At 48.7% G+C, this 15,365-nt stretch overlaps 1 protein-coding gene across 4 annotated transcripts in view; it reads left to right on the plus strand.

Annotated features, from left to right (window-relative positions):
• CAMTA1 (calmodulin binding transcription activator 1) overlaps positions 1 to 15,365 on the plus strand; it is an 869,135-nt gene that overhangs the window by 96,669 nt on the left and 757,101 nt on the right. The gene's annotated exons all lie outside the window — the stretch shown is intronic.

Consider the following 15,365-nt stretch of genomic DNA (forward strand, 5'->3'; position numbering starts at 1 on the left):
TGTGACAACCCACCCGTCTGTACTGGACTGAAATATGCTTTTGGAGTGGGGTTTGCATCTTAAGTGCAATTCTGAGAGCCAGCCATTCACTGTGAAAGTGAAGTTGTTGGGAAGTTTGTTTTAAAGATGCTACCACCCTGTATTTCTGTGAACCCAACAAAAATAGCGTGGAATAAAATTTAATTATGCTATGCTGAATATTTCATGTGGAATTAAGGGGCAAGAGTTGCCTTTAAAAAGCATTAGGTTTGGAAAGAATAAGGGCTTTGTAGGTTCTTTGGAAGATACTAGAATTAAAGGTTTGCTCCAATGTATTTTTCCCTTTTTGAAGAATTTAAAAGAAACCCATCCCTCCCTTCCAAAATCGATTACCTCTCCAACCTCAGCCCTGCTTGGCAGTAAATACGATGAGACTGTTGCCGTGCTGATTTGACAGCCTCTTTCTGTTAAATGTAAAATAGGTTTTTAATTTTCTGATTTAGATGTTTAATAGAAAGTAAATGTGTGACTTGCTTTGGTTTCTGCTGAACCTGTATTTAAATCCATACACACGGTTTGAAAAAAGTGAAAACATGGCTGAACTAGCTATTTTAAATATTTCAGGATGTAAGAATGCGAAATGGGTTTCCCTTTTAAAAGTAGACATGGCTGCTGCATTTACACAGTTACCACTGACCAGCACAACATTTTAAATGGTGACAAACTTAGGGTAGAAAAAGCATCTTTTAAAAAGCCTGGTTAAAGGAAGCTGAAAACGCTCTGTGAGCAGCTCTTTGTGTGGAGGGCCTGGGCAGAGCCGGGAAACTGAGTCTCTCCAGTTGAGAGGGTGGTGTCGTGGGCAGGGGGTCGGGGGAGGGGGGGAGAGTAGCTCAGGCAGCTTCTTCTAGACTCTTGTCAGCCTTCCCTTAGACCAGAACCTACTCACCTTTCATTTTGGAGCGTGTTTGTAAGTATTAGTTCCTAAGTCGGCCGTTCAGTTTTGGAGCAGGTGCAGTGTTCTCTGTCCACTTTTAAAAGGTGGCTGGGGAGGGCTGACGTGCACTGTTGGCAGAAAGAGCCTGGAGCGCACTTGTGAAAGTGAAGACTTGGGCTGACACTCACATCCAGCAGGGCTTCCAGCCAGAGGCTCAGGAGTGGCCTTGATTCTGCCTGTTCCCCAGCCCAAATGTGGATTCCCTCTGCAAGTCCTCCAGCTCTCCTTCCAGGATGTCGTCCACTCTGCCCATCTCCACGGGTGCCTCCCGAGTCCAAGCGTCCCTCGTTTTCTTTGCCTGAACATGGATCACCTTTTCCCGGGTGGACTCCTCGTCTCCCTGGGCGGGGCCGGGGCGAGCTATTCAGAGTGGAATTAGGATGAGGTCACTAGCTTGCTTGAACCCTGCGGTGACTTTCCATCCATCCTGTGCACAGGCGGCCTGCGTGGTCCGGTCCTGCCACGGCTCACACTTCCCGCCCTTCGCCCTCCTCCTGGGCACACTGACGCTGCCCATACCCGGAACACACCAAGTGTGCTTCTCTCCCATTGGCTGTTTCTTCTGTGTGGATGGCCCCCCCCCGCCCCGGCCCTGCTGTCCTTTTCATGCCATTCAGCTCTCCCCTCAAATGCCATCTCCCCAGAGAGGCCCTGCCCGGACAACCCAATCTAGCACAGCCCCCCGTCATCCTGTCCTCTGGCAGGTTTTGTGTGTGTGTGTTTAATAGCATTCATTGCTGTCTGAGACATCTTAAATCTTTCTTTTCCTTACTTCTCTCCTCGCCAGCCCACTAGAATACAGGCTCTTTTAGGGCAGGGACCTTGTCTCCTCAGCTGTACTCTCAGCAACTAGAAGTGCCTGGAAGCACACAGATCACCACTGATAGCGTGGATTCAGGTGAGGAGCCCCAGAGATCACTGATGTCCACGGGGAGCCCCGACCTGGTACAGCTGGGCACCTGGAAGGACGGTCGTGAAGCCTTTGGGGAATTGTTGCAGAAACACGGCTGTGACCCTTGCCTTTAGACGGTGAATGCTGACCTTCTGGGGCTCACAGAATGGCTGTGCTGAAACAGAAGCAGCCTGTGTCCCGAGAAGGATGTGAATGTGGTTGCCCCCCGCTCCGCCCCCCATGAAAAGTTACTGTTGCCAGCGCTCTTGTCTCACAGGGAGCCCCCAGCGGTGCTTTGCCTCCTAGCTGGGGCAGTGGGACAGGGCAGCACTGCCTCCCTTGCCAGAGACTGGATTTGAACTCACTCACGCCCAGCTTGAAAGCCAGGCCTCATTTTCAGTGATTTCTCTGGTGGCATCTTTCTTCTGAGCATGACAGGGATGCTTTCTGTGCTCAGAAAACAAATCTGCTAAGGTACCCATGTTTGCAGAAATCTAAACTTTGGTGGGGAGCTTTATTTTTGCTTCCTTGGTTTTCCTCCTGGTGACATCTCAGACTTTTAGGAGGAAAATGTGGTAAGTCTACTGAGACCTAGAAAGTTGGTGATGGTGGCTCGAAGTAGTTAATTGAACCCTTCACATTCAAGTTCCTTAGGGAGAAAAGAATCATATTTCCAACTCACTAAATCTCAAATATATTATGCCACTCCATGCTGGCTGTTGAAGCATTTACTTTGGTCCTGAATGTGCTAGTTGGGGACTGGGGTGCAGAACCCAGGAGATCCATCTGCTGAGCAAAAGCTCCGCTGTGCAGCTTTCCACTCCTTTGCTACCTTCCTCAGCACGTTGTTACAGTGGTTGGGTTGTAGGGGTGAAAACAGTGACTTCGCAGTTAATTTATAGTGAAATGGCCTTTTAATAGCTCAGACCTACGTCCAAGCCCTTGCAGAGGAGGAGTTGAGTCGTTCTTGATCATCAGCGCATTGGATGCGATTTAAGACAATCTCTTCCTTCCATGTGTGACGGAGCCTAACGGCAGTCACCGTCAAGATGCCTGACTGCCTGGTCCCTTCTTGCCTGGCCTGTGCAGGATTGAGACAAGTGAGATGAAGGTGGGTAGAATAGGGCTGGAAGATGGGTTTTGACCAGTTTATGGAGGGTCTTGTTTGTAAGAAGTGGGCAGCACAGCAGGTGGTGTTCCCACGATGAGCTGCTGGTGAGTTGTTGTGTGTTTAGGGTCAGCGGGTAGCAGGGAGGAGAGTTGGAAGTGCCTGTCAGTCATTGGTTTCCTAGCTACTGAACACTTAATAAGCCTGTCTTTACTGGAGCCACTTTTCTTTGATAACAGACACTAGAAACCATCCGCTGCATACCCCTAAATGGTCTCGCTTTCCTGATTCGACCCTTTGGTTGATTGCTTTTGAAATTAGCATGCTGGCTTAGTCAACTGAATATTCTAAGCCTATTCCTGTGCATAGCTGGCCACTAGGGGCCAATAATCCCATTAAGTATTTGAAGGGCAGTGACTGTCCCGTGTGGATTATTATAAATCAGTGTGTACGGTACTCTTTGACAGTGTGCGTGACACACATTTAGTGCATATGGTCCTTGTTATTTAATTGTCTGAAAATGAAACAGGGCCCTCGATCCAGCTTGAGGAAGTGAGGTTGGCCCTTCTTGATGGACACGCTGGTTGCATTTCACTAGCCGTGTTTCACTGGCCTTGGATGTTAGCAGGGGAGGAGCACCTGTTCGTTTCTCCTTTCTTAAGCTTAAAAGAGCCTAAATGATTTCCTGCTCACAAACTGCTTGGTAGTCTTTTTCCTGGTTTGTCCTCTCTTGTCTTAGACATTTGCAGAAACTTCTGGCTGTCCGTCAGTCCATAACTTTCCTCTTCATTGCAGATGCTGTGGTTAGTAGTGTCTGAAACCCCCCACAGATTCAAAGATGTTGCCTTAGGAAAGTTGAGATTCCAGTGGCTCAGTTGGTAAAATGCAGTTTTATATTCCTTGTCTTAGTGCTGTGGTTGGCTCATTACATGTTTCTTAAAGTTGGTTGAGAGGCTTAAATATTTGTTACATTTTAGTGTGTCCTGATCTTGAGGAAACTAATTATTATGAATACTTTACACGATGCATCTGTTGCCCATTCTCCAGGCTGGAGTGGTGGAAGGAGAGGCTGTAAAGTCTGCCTTTTGGGCAGATGAGTTGAAGCTCATAGACGGTGAGAGAACGGGGTGGTCACTGGGAGCAGGTGTTCTGCATGGAATTGGCTTGTGAGCTGGCCCTTCAGGGTGGTACAGAAGGTTTCCAGGGGGGCATTCAGGAAAGACGCTGGAAAGAGATTTCCTGAGTCTCATCTCAGAGGGACTCTGCTTCAGTTGGCCCAGCGTAGCTGGCCTGGCTAGACTGATCCCTAGGAGGACACTAACCTTTTACCCCAGAGCAGAGCTCCTGGTTGACAACAGCTGCCTGGTTGCCGTGGAGCCCGTGCTTTGTATTGTTTGCACTAGAATATGATCTTTTAATAGAGAAGCACTTGGTCTGAACCCAGCGCCAGGGCGCGCTCGCCTTCCACCCCCTTCCTGTGCCCGCGTGCGCTCCCGTGAGGATCCATAGGAAACCAGGGGGGTCTCTGGGGTTCGTGAGGTCATCTGTCCTGGAGTGCTTCTCCAGGGTGGGGAGGGTTTGCCCCCTGGGCAGCTCGGCTGCTGTCGTGGAAGCGCGGCCAGCCCGCGTCTCCATCTCCGATGCACTGGGGGTGATGAATCATAATCGCGGCAGCGTGGAGGCCGAGAGGCAGCTCCAGCCAGTGCGCTGGCTCCTAGTGTTTTCCTGATGGATGGAGCCTATTCTGGGAAGCAGCTTATTGTCTCACGTGAACAGGCTTTCTAAAATAAATGACTGCTTTCTTAATATTTTGAATCATTTTCTTCAGCACGTGTTTTGTAGCCGTGGTTTGAAAGCTTGCCAAATATATGCCTTTGCACAACTCCCTGTAGGGCTGGATATACAACCAGACCAAACAGTGTGATTTAAGGTTGAACATAATTGGGAACTCAGCAATCACTTGCCTCGCATTTGATAGAAAGGCAGCGGAGTGCTCTCGAGTTATTTCTCCGTTAAAAAAATTACATATATAACACACAAAGGCACACACACATATAGTCTCACTGCCTCCTAATAGAGAAATCCTATCTGAAACTCTTGGGCAGAAACACTAGCATGATAAATAATGACTTGACTTTTGTGATACAGGCAATTATTAACTTCAAACAGATCCTAGTGGTTGATACCACAGATCTGACTGAGGACTTTAGGCAAGTTATATAAGGTTGCAGGATGGAAAAAAAATCAGATGGTGGCAGAAATACATTTAAAACCCAGTCCCTTGTCAAGTCTGTCATCAGTTGATCTGTTTCCTTGTTTCTGTGGACTTCAGTAATTGAGCCATAAACTTGGTGAACTTGATGCTGCCTCCCTGTTCAACAAGGGTCTTTAGTGTTTACATTTCAAACCCTGCTGTGTGTGTATTGTCATTGGATTATTGGTTACCTGTAATTGAGACCTTATCATGTGCCTCATATGCTGGTGGGAAAAATGCTGTTAACAGCCCCACTCTCTGGAGCTCTTTGAAAAATCACATGTGAAATCCAAAGTTTGTTTACCAGGCCCACTGAGATGTTATTATCAGAAGCTTATGGTAAATATCCAGATAATAGAGGGTGGAGATGTACTGAGACATTGGCCTCATCCCCAGGCCTGCTGGTGTGCCCCAGGCCTGTCGCCAGCCCTGACGCCGCAGCAGAGAAGGGGTGATGTGTGGGAGGGGTCACTGAAGCCGTGTGTAGCCGAATTCCCCGATGGTGGCATCCCACTGCCACACAGCAAGACAGCCTCCCGCCCTCCCTTGTAAGAGGGTGTCAGTCTAACAGGAGACGGAAATACAACTCAGAGGTAAAAGTCTGCCGTCTCAGTTTGTGCAATTAAAGTGAGTTTTCTCCAAGGCTTTCTTTTTTCCCCTAAAATTTTGAACACTTTCTAATCACTGAAAAGCACCTGTCCTTTGTAGTTTCAGACCAAGTCATCTACCTTCAGAATGTACCTTGTGTTTGCAGACAACATGACGATGAAAAACCCCGTGGAATATACACACACATATATATATATGCCACATGCAGTAATGAGGGAATTCAACAAGGCTGCAAGGGGCGAGGTCAATTGTATTTCTATATGTTAGGGAAAAAAAGAGAAATTAAAAAATCAATACCATTTACAATAGTCTCAAAAACATCAAATACCTTAGCATAAAACTAAGTAATAAATGTGTGCAAAGACTTCTGCACTGAAAACTACAAAACATTACTGAGAGGAATGAGAGAACATTTACGTACATGGAGGGCTGTCCTGTGGATTGAGATTCAATGTTGTTAAGATGCCCCCTTTCCCTAAATTGATTGATGCATTCTGTGCCATCCTAGTCAAAATTTAGACAAGCTGATTGTAAAGTTTATATGGAAATGCAAAGGACCTAGAAAAGCCAAATCAATTTTGGAAAAGAACAAAGCTAGAAGATTGCATTGCCTGATTTTCAGGACTGCCTATAAAGCTACCGTAATCAAGACAGTGTGGTATTGCAAAAGGATAGACACGTAGATCAGTGAGGTAGAACAGACAGTCCAGAAATAGACCCACACATATATGGTCAATTGATTTTTGACAAAGGTGCAAGTCAATGGAGAAAGGATCGTCTTTTCAGCAAATTGTAATGGAACAATTAGACATCATATGCAAAAAACATGAACCTCGACCCATACCTTGGACATATACAAAAATTAACTCAAAATGGATTATAGGCCAAAGTTTAGATTCTAAAACTATAAAGCTTCCAGAAGAAAAAAGAAGGTTTTGTGACTCTGAACAAGCAAAGATTTCTTAGATACCAAATACACAATCCACAAGAGAAAAACAATGGATTTCAGACTTCATCAAAATTTTGTAATTCTTTTCTTCCAAAGATACTGTGAAGACAGTGGAGAGACGAGCCACTGACTGGGAGGGAACTTCTCTGCAAAGCATGTGTCTAATGAAGGACTTGTATCCGGGATGTATGAAGAACTCTTAAAACTCAATAATATGAAAAGAACCCATTTTAAAAATGGGCAAGAGATTTGAGTAGACACTTTAAGATACACAGATGGCAGCAAAGCACATGAAAGATGTTCAGCATCATTATCAGGGAAATGAAACTAAAAGCCTTTCGTTATCAGGAAAATAAAACCAGTGAGGTACTAGTACATACGTGTTTGAATGCCTTCAAAACAAAAACCAACAAAACCCGGTGATACCAACTCTCACGCCTTGCTGGTGGGAAGGCAGAATGGCACAGCCATTTTGGAAAGAAGTTTGACAGTTTCTTGGAAATCTACACTTTAAAACAATCTTAACTCTGTACTTACAAGATGACCCAGTAATCCCACTTACAGATATTTACCTATGAGGATGAAAGGTGTATCTACAGTGGCTTTATGCATGATTTCCAGTAGCCAAAAACCCAGATAGCATCCATGCAGCTGGTGACTGATCAGCACCTTCGTTGGAAGACTACTAGGGATAAAGAGAAACAAACGGATACAACGTGGCTGAGTCTCACACGAGTCCCGCCCAGTGAAGAGAAGCCCACTCAACGGGATGTGCACTGCCTGCTGCCATGCCTGTGACGTTCTGGAAAAGGTAAAACTATGGAAAGAAAGCACATCAGCGGTTGCTGGGGATGGGATGTGGAGGTCAGCTGGCCGAGAAGGGCACATGGGAACCTTGGGGGTGGTAGAAATTTTCTATATTTTGATCATGGTTGTGGTTACACAACTCTTTGTCAGAGCGTGTAGACCTGTGCACTTTGAGCAGGTACCTCGCAAAAGATCCCCAAGTGGCCAGTAAATATGTGGAAAGGTGCTCAACATCCCACTCATCAGGGAATACAGAGTAAAACCACCATGAGGTACCAGCTGTCAGAATGGCTCAAATGAGGACTGCCAACACCAAATATGGGTGGAGTGTTACGTGCATTCAGTAGTAGCCTCTTTGGAGACCTGTTTGGTACTTTTTATGAAAGCGAAGGTCTAGACTAACATCCAGCAATTCCAACAATACCTTAGAGAGAAGATACACGTTCATGAAAGGGCTTGTGCAGGAATGTTCACAGAAAACTCCAAACTGGAAACGGCCCAAATATCCATCATCTGAAAACTGGGTAAATAAACTGTTATCACAATGGAATACCACTGAGCAATGAAAAGAAAGAACTACCGCCTTGGAGGACTGGGACGGGGAGGGAGGGGGGGAGTCGAGGGAGGGAGGGGATACAGGGATATGTGTATAAATACAGATGATTGACCTTGGTGTACCTCAAAAACTGGTACAAGAGTGTAAAGCAATTATATTCCAAAAAAAAAAAAAAAAAAAAAACTACTGATGCAACCATATGGATGGGTCTAGAAAACAGAAGAAGTACAAACCAATCTGTGGTGGTAAAGTGGCTTCTTGAGGGCAGGGAGGGGGAGTGACCGGAAAGATCAGGGAGCTTCCTGGTGCTGAAGGAAAAGAACTCAGTGCCCATGGGGATGTGATCACATGGGCGCAGGTAGCTGTTAAAACTCATCAGACGGGTGAAGGTGTGTGCATTTTATCATGTGGTAATAATACTTTAATGAAAGCATCTTAAAGTCTTACTTGTATGGACATTTTGTTGAGTCCTAACTTTTCTTAGCCGTGTATTCTGTTTGGTTATCATTGCGTGCATTTCGTATAACCCACGTTTCTCTTTGGGATGTGTTGTTGATGTTATCCAGTATCCTCCTGGATTTGAGGGGAAAGGTGCAAAGCTTCAGAATATCAAAGGGACAGGTAAGTAACCTGAGTCTTTGACCCTGGGTCCTATAGGACCTGCCTTTATTTACCCGTTCATCGTTTATAGAATCTCAGTGTTGTAAAGAACTTGAAGATTTTCCATGTGTCTTAATCATGGGGGCACCTCCTTCTAGAAGCAAATGTGGCAGGAATCCCAGCCTTATGGATTGAGCTGGATGTGGGGACAGGGACTGGAAAAGAAGCTCTTGCTCCAGCCCCTTTTACACAGCAGGGTCCTTGCTTCCGTCTTTGTTTTCTCTCTAGACTCTCCATGAGCCTTGTCGTGCATGGGCGCGGCTTCAGCCATCACCACTCTGTTAACAGTTTCCGAGTCATCTGCGGCTCACGCTTCTCTTCCGAGTTGAAGCTCGTAAATATCTAGGTGTCTACTCTGAATTGCTCTCTCCCGTCTACTCACAGATGTGCTGTCGTTCTCACTTCATGTGAAGTTGCTCTCAAAGCTTTCCTGCTACCGTTTTCTCTCTCCACTTCCCTCCCATCTTCTCCTTGACCATAGAAGTTGGGCCTCTGCCTCCTGACCCACTCACTAGAACCTTCTCATTTTAGGGGTCACTGAAAACGCTTCATGACCAAATCCCATGGCCAGTTTCCAGCCCTCATCCTTCCTGGCTGCTTTGTAGCATGCATTGATGTTATTTTTTTTTTTTCCTTGAAGAAAAACTGTCCTTTTTCCTTGAAGAAAAACCGTCCTCTCCCTTGGTCTGGGACACTGCCCTCTCTTCTGCTCACCGTGCAGACCCTGCCTTTTTCCTGGTTCCCCTTTGAGATGCCAGGGCCTCTGTGTGTGTGTCGTTGACCCTCTTTTCTCTTGTAAGAGGACTCTGGCTGGAAGGAAACTGTGTTTCTTTCTGATGATTCCACATCTGTGTCTTTAGGCCCTGCCTCCCTCCTGAGTTTCTCGTCGATATTTCATTGTGTACTGAACGCTTCACACTCACTGTCCACAAAACTCACCATCCCTGCTGCTGCCGTCTCTGGTGGCCCAGGCCCACCGCCCCTTGGTGCCTTCCGTGCTCCCTTGAGTCCGCGGGTGCACAGCTGTAGGTTCTGCCGGCTCTTCTTTGTGTCTCCGCTTTCTGGCTTCTCCATCCCTCCCACCACTTGACCCAGAGTGGGTCCCCTGACCTGTTTCTGGGTCTCCCTGCCTTGCTCCCCCTTTCTCTACAACCCACTTCTGCCTTCAGTTACCCCCACTCTGCGGGGTACAGCCCCAGTTCCTTAGAATGACAGTGAAGCCCTTGGTCCGCGCAGAGCCTGCCCGTCTGCCCCGGGTGATGGGAGCAGCCGGAAGTTTCAGTTATGTTCTGCCTCCTGTGCCATCCTCATCTCCCGGCAGAATGGGTTATTCCCTGCTTTGGGTTCGTGCAGCCCTTCACGTATTTCTTTTCTTTTTTTTTTTTTATAAATTTATTTATTTATTTTATTGGCTGTGTTGGGTCTTTTTTTTGCTGTGTGCGGGCATTCTTTTTTTTGTTTTAGTTGCGGTGAGTGGGGGCTACTCTTAATTGTGGTGCTCAGGCTTCTCATTGCCGTGGCTTCTCTTGTTGCGCAGCAAGGGCTCTAGGCGCGTGGGCACATGGGCTCAATGTTTGTGGCGCACGGGCTTAGTTGCTCCATGGCATGTGGGATCTTCCTGGAGCAGGGATCGAACCCGTGTCCCCTGCATTGGCAGGCGGATTCTTAACCATTGCGCCACCTAGGAAGCCCCTTCACGTATTTCTTTATCAGTCATTCGTGAGTGTGTCTGTCTACACACACTGGGGACAGAACCTGTGTCTCCAAGTTGTGTGTTCTGGGCCCAGACACAGGGCGTCGTACACAGAGGGGCTCATACAGTGTTACTGAGTGCAGAGTTGCTGCTGGGCAGCCTGGTGAAAGCGCCCGCCTCCCCTCCGTGGAAAGGCACTGCGTTCCTCCACTCTCTGCTCCTCCAGACACCCCAAGGATGTGGAGCTGGTGCTGCACTTTGCTGTCTGAGTGTCTGCTCTCTGGCCACTGTGAACCCTCCGAGTTGCCCACCATCTCTTCTAATGGCCAGGAAGGACCACTCTGGGACCTGGACGCTCTCCTGCATTGATGCTAAGAAGGGACTGCCTCATTCATGTCACGTCCGAATGGTCCTGGCAGTCTGACTCTCCCAGGCTTCCCTTCCCGGGGAGGGGCGGGGAGGAGGATGGGACGAAACCTACTTAACTGCCTGGAGTCCCTCCACGGGAGGTGGAGAGGCTGGTCTCCTAGCAGAGGAGTTGCCTTCCAGGCCAAGTGCAGGTGCTGTGTCTGGGCTGCTGGTGCTGATGAGAGGGGGCAGAGCAGGCCCGTGCCGTGTCTGCTCCCTCCTCGCTCCCGGCAGGGCTGTGGCTGGGCCGCAGCCCCTCTTCTGGCCTTAAGTGAAGCGGCACTTGGAGCCCGCGAAGAGCCTCTACTCTAGCCCGGTTCTACCCCACTGACACAGAAAGGCAGGGTGGCGGCGGGGGTGGGCCGGGGACTGTGCCCCGGGAGCAGTGGAGCGGGCATTTTTCATTGATGCCTTTAAATAATTACTGTTTAAGCAACAGAAGGCAGAGTGAGATCGTCTCAAAGGCAAATCAGAGCCGTGCGAGTTTGGCAGTTGGCTCAGCAACCTGCCTCCCCTCCCCACTTGGTGGCTGTTATTTCGATGTATTTTTTTATTTCATTTTTCCTCCTCCTCATTTTTGAGTGCGGCAGTCTTTTCCCTAAAGGGAGTGCGGGTGGAAGGTGCTATGTGAACTATTCTCACACAGTTATTATTTGCCTGGGGCCAGTGCAAGTTCCTTCAGTAAATCAAAACATGCATTTTAGCAAAGTTTAAAACCTCCCTGGCTGAGCGGAGGTGACCCGCTAGGAGGCAGGGCTGGTGCCGTCTGTGCCACGACTCGGCCTTGCTGTCCCCGGGGTTGGAAGAGAAAATGGAGACATCAATTTTAGCCCTCAGTATTTAAATATTTGTGATTTATCTGTTCTAATTGCTTTGCAGTTTGTTTGCTTTTTAAAAATCCGGTGTGTGGTTTCCACTGTGTCCTTGAGTTGGTGAAACAGTGAGTTATGGGCTGTCCTGACCTGAGCAGCCGCGTCAACATTCACTATCTGCTCAGTCGCCAGACATCTGGGCTCTGAGACGGATGAGGGGACACCGTCCCTGACCTCTGGGAACGCCTGCTGGGAGGAGACAGGACAAACCAACGTGCACTCAGCTGCCGCCCCCGCCCCCCGCAGGTCCCCAGATTCCTGGGAGGGGTGCAGCAGAGATTCTGAAGGGTGAGAGTGAGTTGCTGCAGCTTAATTCAGGAACTCTTTCCAGGCAAGACCTGCTGCAGGGAGCTTCCAGTGAAGGCCAGGAGGAGTCCTGGGCTTTGTCCAAACTGCCGCCCTGTGACCTTCTTGAGTCGGGGCACCTCCCAGGTCTCATGTGACTCTTGCCAGGTAGCGAGCTTGCCTGGTTCCCTGGGTTGACGGCCCCTTCCCTGCGAGACACCGAAGGCTCTGGGAGAGGGAGCAGCGGGAACTGGGCCAGCCCGACGGGGAGGACGCGCAGCCAGTCCTGCGGCCAGAGCCACCCAGCTGGAGGTGGACCCTGACTTCTCAGAGAGAGAGAGCCAGCCAGCCAGCTGGGCCTCTGCTCTTGCCCCCAGGCAGGAGCCAGCATGGTTCTTCTCAAGTCCAGCTGAGATCCCATCATGCTTACCGTGAGATCTAGAGCCTTCGATGACCTCCCGGCCTCGGGCGGTCTGGCTCCAGCTCCCCCGTTCCTGACACCTGTGTGCTTGTGTTCCTTCTGCCGGGGACCCCAGACGGTTCTTACTACGCCTCCTCCCCTCCGCTCTGCTGACGCCCCTTTCACACGACTCCCCTCGTCACCCCATCTGAAGAGCGCCCCTTACCCCGTGTGCCTGCTGGTTTTCAAGGCGCTTCAGCTGCCTGACATGCACCATCTCCTTGTCTGTGTCTCATCTGTCTCCCTGGAGATAAGGCTCAGGGAGAAAGGGTTTTTACTGTCAGGCTGTGGCCCCTGGCCTTTCAAGCCTGGCAGAGCGGGTGCCCGGCGTCCAGGGAGGACTCCCGACCACTCTCCATGCTCCACAGGCGGGTGGCCGGGGCTCTGTCTAGCTCCTGCCGTGCAGCCCTTCTCCCCTCAGCTTCCCCGTTTCCTGGCACACAGGATGTGGTTCACTGCTCACTGCAGATGCTAAGCTAGAATATTCAAGAAGCAGATGGAAAGTTTAGCGCACTTTTCCTGAGAAAAGTGTTGTGTGTCAGCAAATTGGCAACTCACTCACCTCCAGATTCTCCCCATAAGTTCAAGCCTCTAAGGGCAGTGGTCCTGTCACCCTTCTCCAGGTTTGGCAAAGTCCAGGTCAATAGTTATGAACCATGGTCTGCTCCATCTTATTTTCTTGGAGTGGAGCTGGGAAGGTGGGCATAAAATTTTAAAAAACATGCTTTGATTCAACTTTGATAAAACACTATTCACAAGGCACTGTGTATGGTATTGTCAGACCAGACTCCACAGACAGCTGGGCATCTATCCTGAGACGCTCCCGTCTCGTCCTTGCAGCACCACTTAGTGGGACAGCCTTTGCCAGGCTCCTGAATGTGCAGTTTTTCACCAGGAGTTGTTATTGGCAGGTGAGCGTGCAATATTAATTTAGCCAGATTCCAGCATCTTCAGAATCACACACAAGTATTGAGAAATCATTGCTGAAACTGCTCGATCAATTTAAATTTAATTAAAAGTCATCGAATCAAAGAATAACATAGTGAAGTACAATAATAACCACAAGCATCCTGGTCATTTTACATCATAATCCTTTTTCTATTTTTTTAACGGAGGCAGGTAGGATTAAGCAGGCGGACTCACCACGTTCTCTTTTACTCTCCAGGAAAATGAGGATTTCCTTGCCTTAAGAGAAAAAATCTGTTTGTCTGCTGCGGTCATCCGAAGTATTATAGGTGGACTTTTAATAATTTAGATGAAAGGGCACATGAAGTAAAGTCACCTAATATTCTTTATTTGGATAGAGTATTTCTGAATTAATGCAAAATATGCATGAAAGGTCAGTTTTGCCTCCCCGTTCCAGCTGCATTTGGAAGAAAAAAAACTCATTGTTCTTTCTAAGCAAAATCATAGAAATGCTGTGGCCCCTCGGGGCGGGTTGGGAACAGGTGTCACCTGGAAACTCACAGCCGGGAGAGGGCCCGTCTCAGGGCTGCTGGGCCCGGGGGCCTCTCCAACAGGGGATGCAGTTCCCAGGTGAATGGGGTCTCCACCCTGAGGCGGGCCCTAGAGCAGACCCCTGGGCCAGCTGAGGAATGACGTATACCGGGCCAAGGCGCAGTTGTGTGCGGGAGGGAGAGAGCCCAGGGGTAGAGAAGGCCCTCGTTGTCTAAGAAGCTGGTGACGCGGTGGGGCTGTCCGTGTGCAGTGTGGATCTAAGTGCAGCAGGTGGGGTGGCCCGTAAGAGGCAGCCCCATAACAGGTGAGGCCTGGGTGTGCTCACTTGCCGCCTCGGGCAGACCTCAGATCGTGAGTGCGACCCAGGTGAAATGAATCTGTGTGCATGAAAAAGACATGTGAAAACCTCCCCTGAGCAAACTTTCCAGGTCTGGTCTTTCAGGCTCAGCTTTCAGAGAGGATGGAGACTTTTGGATCCCCCTCTGCTGTTACCCTAACGCCGCGGAAGATTTCCCACATCTGCTCTAGCTGCTCACCCAGAGGGCGACCCAGCCTGTATCAAGCTCGGAGCAGCCGACCTTGTCCCGCTCACTGGTCCCCGAGTCAATGGGCCTTTCTCACCACGTGCCATTGTGGGGCCGCAGCTGTCCCTTTTAGGCTCTTGGCTTTATCTGTGTATTGACTGGGTCTTGCGGTCTGGGCACAGCCCCTCGCTGCCCTTGTGGAGTGGACGTGCTGAAGCAGTGTTTTTTTTGGGGGCCCAGGTAGCTGCTCAGGGATGGGAGGGGCACTTGGGGTATCGTCCTTCTGCTGGGTCATCATTCAAATGCACAGTCCAGATGACTCCAAAGCCGCCGTGGGCTTCACATGGGTGACCTGCTGGGAAAGAAAAGAAGGGTCGTCATCTCAAACCCCAATACGGCAATTTTTTTTCTCCTATTTTTCCCCAGTTATCTTCTAGCTTCTGTGTAGGTAGAGTCACCTGGGTGGCCCCAAACCTGTGTGTATCTCTTTTGAGCCAGGCTGAAGCATAACTTCACAGGGTTAACCCTCTCTACAGAAATGTTTCTGCTATATTTGAGGCTTATAAGGTGAAGCCAGATACACACACACACACATATATATTTTTAAGTAGGGAGAAATGCTGGTCTTGTTTCTTTCTTTTTTTCCCATTATCCACAGTTTGTTTTTAAATCGAAGTATAGTTGATTTACAATTTTGTGTTAGTTTCAGGTGTACAGCACAGTGATTCAGTTATACATCTATCCATCTATCTGTCTGTCTATTCTTTTTCAGATTCTTTTCCCTTATAGGTTAGCTGGTCTTGTTTCTTGAAGGGAAAATGCCAGAATGACTTGATGTGAGCTCGAGCTGTTCGGAA

This window comes from Hippopotamus amphibius, chromosome 1 (assembly GCF_030028045.1).
Source record: "Hippopotamus amphibius kiboko isolate mHipAmp2 chromosome 1, mHipAmp2.hap2, whole genome shotgun sequence".
NCBI lineage: Eukaryota > Metazoa > Chordata > Mammalia > Artiodactyla > Hippopotamidae > Hippopotamus > Hippopotamus amphibius.